This window comes from Nomascus leucogenys, chromosome 15 (assembly GCF_006542625.1).
Source record: "Nomascus leucogenys isolate Asia chromosome 15, Asia_NLE_v1, whole genome shotgun sequence".
NCBI lineage: Eukaryota > Metazoa > Chordata > Mammalia > Primates > Hylobatidae > Nomascus > Nomascus leucogenys.
Genome location: NC_044395.1, coordinates 59,196,852 through 59,202,851, shown reverse-complemented (window position 1 = coordinate 59,202,851; position 6,000 = coordinate 59,196,852). Strand labels below are relative to the sequence as shown.

The 6,000-nt window shown below is 40.3% G+C and overlaps 1 long non-coding RNA gene across 2 annotated transcripts in view; it reads right to left on the bottom strand.

Annotated features, from left to right (window-relative positions):
- Positions 1-3,738: 3,738 nt before the first annotated feature.
- The window catches only part of LOC115838576, a 60,405-nt gene continuing 58,143 nt past the window's right edge, over positions 3,739-6,000 (bottom strand). For both annotated transcript variants that reach the window (XR_004033594.1, XR_004033595.1), the window contains exon 4: positions 3,739-3,897. This is a non-coding gene — a long non-coding RNA (uncharacterized LOC115838576). The remainder of the gene's footprint in view (positions 3,898-6,000) is intronic.

The window sequence follows — 6,000 nt, the reverse complement described above, 5'->3', positions numbered from 1 at the left end:
ATTCTCTAACAGGGACAAATAGCAGGATGGAGCTTGACTATTTTCCATGAGGCTGATTTTTGCTAATCTAACACATTTATTCTTTGACACCCTTTCATGGCCGATTGAGAAGTGGTACCCAGAAAGACAGTAATGCAACTTAGAAATGTATGGAAAATTGATAATGTTGAGATCTTAATTGAGGTGAAAATAACCAAATAATTTGTGGAGAGACATTAGGACCATTTTGTGGTATTGATAAAATATACATGACACATAGCTTTCCACTCAACAACTCTGCTCTAGGATTCTAGCTTACAGAAATACACCAGGGAGCAAAGGCATATGAGTAATATTGTTTATTGAATTATAACTGTAGAAGCATATGAAATGACATAAAAAGATATGTATTGTAATGTGGAAAAAGTAAAATGCAGAACAATATTATGTGTGTGGTTTCATTTTTGTTAAAAAATACCATAAGTGGTTGCATATACCTGTGTATATTTATAGACATAAAGAAAAAGGCTGGAGGCCAGGTGCAGTGGCTCATGCCTGTAATCCCAGCACTTTGGGAGGCCGAGGCGGGTGGATCACGAGGTCAGGAGTTCAAGACCAGCCTGACCAACACGGTGAAACCCGGTCTCTACTAAGAATACAAAAATTAGCTGGGCGTAGTGGCATGCACCTGTAATCCCAGCTACTCAGGAGGCTGAGGCAGGAGAATCGCTTGAACCCGGGAGGTGAAGGTTGCAGTGAGCCCAGATCGCACCACTGCACTCCAGCCTGGGTGACAGAGTGAGACTCCATCTCAAAAAAAAAAAAAAAAAAAAAAAAGGCTGGAAAGATACACACTAAAGTCTCCTTTTTCTGAAGAGTGAGATTGGGGAGTGTGGTGAGGGGAAATTTCACTCTTTTTTTCATACACTCTGGATTATTTAAATCTATTTTAAAAACCAATAAAGGAAATTAAGAATAAGTGGATTGGTATAAGGTAGTTAATTTATTTTTTATTTTCTTTATTTTTTTGAGACGGGTTCTCACTGTGTTGCCCAGGCTGGCATCCAGTGGCATGATCTCGGCTCACTGCAACCTCTACCTCCCAGGCTCAAGGAATCCTCCCATCTCAGCCTCCTGAGTAGCTGGGATGACAGGTGTGCACCACCACGCTGGGCTAATTTTTGTATTTTTTGTAGAGATGGGGATTCACCATGTTGCCCAGGCTGGTCTCGAACTCCTGAGCTCAAGTAATCTGCCCACCTCAGCCTCTCAAAGTGTTGGGATTACAGGCATGCGCCACTGTACTGGACCTGGGTCATTAATTTATAGAGCATTTATTTTGTGCCAGGCACATGATAGATACTTTATACAGATCACCTCACATGTCCCTCCAATCTTCTGATGTAGGTAATGTTATCCCTATTTACAAGTGAGAAAACAGATACAGAGAAGTAACTTGTCCAAGGTAACAGAGGTAGTAAGTAGCAGACCTAGGGTTCAAACTCACACCTTTCTGATTCCAAAGCCAAGATCTTTCCATTGGTCTGACAGTGCTCTCATATGATATAGTCCTGGCTCAGTAGATGGGCTTATTAACATTACTACATTGCCACTGAATGTTAGGTTTATTTTTAGAAACTTACAGAAAATTTTACACACAAAAAGGAAAAGTATAATGAATCCATGTGCTCATTATCACCCAGAGTCAATAATTATTAATACTCTGCATCATTGCTTTATCTATCCCCACAAATACTCTTTTTTCTTTTTGAGACAAGGTCTCACTCTGTCACCCAGGCTGGAATGCATGCAATAGCTCAATCACAGTTCACTGGAGCCTCAACCTCTCAGGCTCAAGTGATCCCCCCACCTCAGCCTCCCAAGTAGCTGGGAATACAGGCAAGTGCCACCATGCCCAGCTAATTTTTTCTATTTTTTGTAGAGATGGAATCTCACTATGCTGCTTAGGCTGGTCTCAAACTCCTGGCTCAAGCAATCCTACAGTCATGGGCCACCCCACCCAGCCTATCCCCACAAACACATTTTTAGGAGAGCATTTTAAAGTAAATTCAAGGTTTATCATTTCATCATCAATATTTCAGTCTCTAAAAATAAGAACTTAAGAAAACATAGCCACAATACCATTATCACACATAATAAATTTAACAGTAATTCCTTAATATTATCTAATACTCAATCCACGTAATTTTCCTACATTGTCTCCAAAAAAATCTCTTTTTTTGTTTGTATGTGTTACATATGCCTCTTTTTTTTTTAAGAGATGGGGTCTTCCTCTGTTGCGCAGGCTGGAATGCAGGGGCACAATCATAGCTCACTGCAGACTCAAACTTCTGGGCTCAAGTGATTCTCCCACCTCGGCCTCCTCAGGCACATGCCATCATGCCTGGCTAATTTTTAAACTTTTGGTAGAGATGAGGTCTTGCTATGTTGAGCAGACTGGTCTCATATTTCTGGCCTCAAGCAATCCTCCCACCTAGGCCTCCCAAAGTGCTAGGATTACGGGCATCAGCCACCACACCCAACCTGTCTTAAGTCTTCTAGTCTTCTTGAATCTATACTTTTCCTGCTCCCTTTTTCTTCCTACCATTTATTTCTTGAAGAAATTGAGTCGTTTGTTTTGGAGAATTTCCCATCTTTTTTATTTGATGTTTTATATCCTTATGGTGTCAATGTGCATGTTTCTCGGTTTTTCATATTTCTCACAAACCAGTGGTTAGAAAATTGTTAAATTCAGGTTCAATTATTTTGGCAAGAATATTTCTTAAGTGGTGTTGTATATTTCCTACTACATCATATCAGGAGGCAATTAATGTCTGGCTGTCCCACTGTTAATAATTCAAAGGTGGTACAGTAGGTTCAAAGGTTGTCAGCCTCATCTGTCTATTGCAAAGTTTCTTATCAACCATTCACCTAATAATTTTAGCAACCACTGATGATTTTTGCCTAGATCTGTTACTTTGTTAGGGATTAAGTTCATTTTTAATCCTGCAAGACAGGTATTTTTAGACACCATCCTGAGATGGCATCTAGGTCTCAAAAACATACATTTTATAACCTATTGTGTATTTTCACAAGAATAATTGAGCTTTAGCCTTATTTTCCTAAGACTATCAGCATTCTGCCACCTCATAAGGCCCATTTAGAATCATTGTGCTACTTAGAGTCACATTTTTATTAATCTATTTGGAATTTTTATCCATGCTGCAATCCCTAAATAATTCATAAAAAGGAAGAAGGAAGGAGGGGACACAGAAAAGATATTATATCACCAGTCCTGATAAATGCCTCAGTAAGCCATTTCAACATCTTTGAGTCCTTTTAAACTTCATGTCCAGGGTAACCTTTTACATTAGAAAAAGATGTTATTTTAGTCTCAGTGATTCTATGTCTATTCTTATTTATTCCACATTCGTTGTAGCTTTTGTCCTGAGCCAAGTTCTAAAGGTAAACAGAGGGGAAGACCTGGGTTTTGTTCTCCAGGGGTTCACAATCACCTACATGTAACAGAGAAATGCCCAGAAGGCTCTTGGAATACAGGAAAGAGACACTCCCAGACTACAGAATCAGGGACAGCATCTCAAAGGAGAAGATGTTTAGCAGAGTTTTGAAGGATGAGCAGAAAGTAAGTAAGGGGAGGGCATTCCAAGAAAAGAAAAAACCCATACAAAGGCAAGAAGACGGAAAAGAATAGGCCTTTTCAGAGCACTGCACATGGTTGTGAATGACTGGGAGAGCAAGGTTTACAGGGAGGGGTAGCTGTGCTGCAGCAGTGACAGGGATAGGCCATGAGGAGCCAGGCCAAAGAGTTAGGATGTCTCTGAAGGACCTACAGCAGAAGAATGGCAGAGTCTGATTGATCTTGTCTTGTTCCCCAGTACATTTTCTTCCTCCTTTTTCCTATTGGGGTGAAATTCACAACATAAAATTAACTTTTTTAAGGTGAAAATTCAGTGGCATTGAGTACATTCATAATGTTGTACCTCTATCCAGTTCTGAAACATTTGCATCACCCTAAAAGGAAATTCTATACCCATTAAGCAATTACTCCCCATTCCTCTCTCCCCCCAGCCCCTGATAACCACCAGACAGCTTTCTATCCCTGTGGATTGATCTATCCACTCAGTACATTTTCTTTTTAAAATTTATTCAAGTAAAATGGATTTATTATAGAAGAATCAAGATAGAGATGAACAGAAAGAAAAATAAATATTGCTATCATCTTAGCATCATGGGTAAATTTTGTATGCTGTGTATTCTTCTAAACAATTTTCCAAGGCTTCTCCCTCTCCTCACCTCAGCATGTCACCCAATCCCCATATATTTTACAAGGTCCTCCAACCTTCTGGAGTCTCCCCAACCTTTGAGATATAAAAGAATCCTGCTCAAACCCCTATCCTGTGAATGTCATGAAACCAAGTCCCTACTGATATCTCTGAAGGGTCTCATATTGGACCAGAGGTATGTTTCTTTTGATCACCTCTACCTCTGATTTTCTGCCTTGATCTCCACCCCTCATTATACTTCCTGCAAGCCTTGCCCTTTCTTCTACAACACATCACCCTATTGGACACTTCCTCAACCTCTTCTCTCCCCAAAAGATGGCCTAAATACGGTTGTGTGTCTGGCAAACTTTGAGGAAAGATTTGGGGGCTAGAGGGGCTATCTTATATTGAAGCTCAGAGAACATCTTGAAACCAAGTATTCGTAGTTCTTTTAAGAGTCCACCAGTCATTCCTGGCACTGGACAATTCTCACTGGCCATGCCTCCACCAGCTGCCCACCCTCTCCCCCTCTTCCCTTCCTCCCCTTTTCATTTTCCAGATTTAATCTCCTCTAGCTGTAAACTCCAAAGCACTTATTGCCAATTCTCATTTCCCTTTGTGCAAGGCAATTTGTTGCTCCTTTTGTTTGCTCCAGCTGACAGAGATTCTAAATTATTTTGCTAACTCAAAACAGTCTCTCCCTATCAGAACGCTAGTGCCAGCTTGTCAAACTAACATTTTTCCCCCTACTGGCTGTATTTCCAGATTGCCTTGTTATTTTAAATGTCCTTCCTTAATTTGTCCAGGAGGTTTTCAGGATTTGTTGTTGCTATTGTTTTTAACTTTTATTTTAAGCTTAGAGGTAACATGTGCAGGTTTGCTATACAGGTAAATTGCATGTCACAGGGCTTTGGTTTACAGATTATTTTGTCACCCAGGTAATAGGTACAGTATCCGATAGGTAGTTTTTCGATCCTGTCCATCCTCCCTCACTCCACCTCCCAGTGTCTGTTGTTCCCTTCTTTGTGTCCATACGGACTCAATGTTTAGCTCCCGCTTGTAAATGAGAACATGTGGTATTTGATTTTCTGTTCCTGCTTTAAGTTGCTTAGGATAATGGCTTCCAGCTCCATCCATGTTGGGTTTTCAGGTTCTTACTGGAAAACCCCCAATAAAAAACTAAGTAAATAGGCCGGGCATAGTGGCTCACGCCTGTAATCCCAGCACTTTGGGAGGCTGAAGCGGATGGATCACTTGAGGTCAGGAGTTTGAGACCAGCCTGGCCAACATGGTGAAACCCCGTCTCTACTAAAAATACAAAACTTAGCCAGGCATGGTGGCACATGCCTGTAATCCCAGCTATTCAGGAGGCTGAGACAGGAGAATTGCATGAACCCAGGAGGTGGAGGTTGCAGTGAGCCGAGATTGCGTCACTGCACTCCAGCCTGGGTGACAAAGCAAGACTCCATCTCAAAAAAAATAAAAAACCTAAGTAAATACATATATCCTTCTTTAAATTTTGTTGTTGTTGTTCCTACCCATTCTTCTACTTCTTTTGAAATGGCTACATATATCTCCTGTTTTTGGTCACTGAGGTTTCCACTTCTTTATTATTATAGGCAGCACATCATGATATATATTAAGAAGATTAGTAGAATATGTATATGTGTGTGTGTGTGTGTATATATACATATATATATATATCCTTAATTATTTCTTAGCTATACATTCCTAGTAG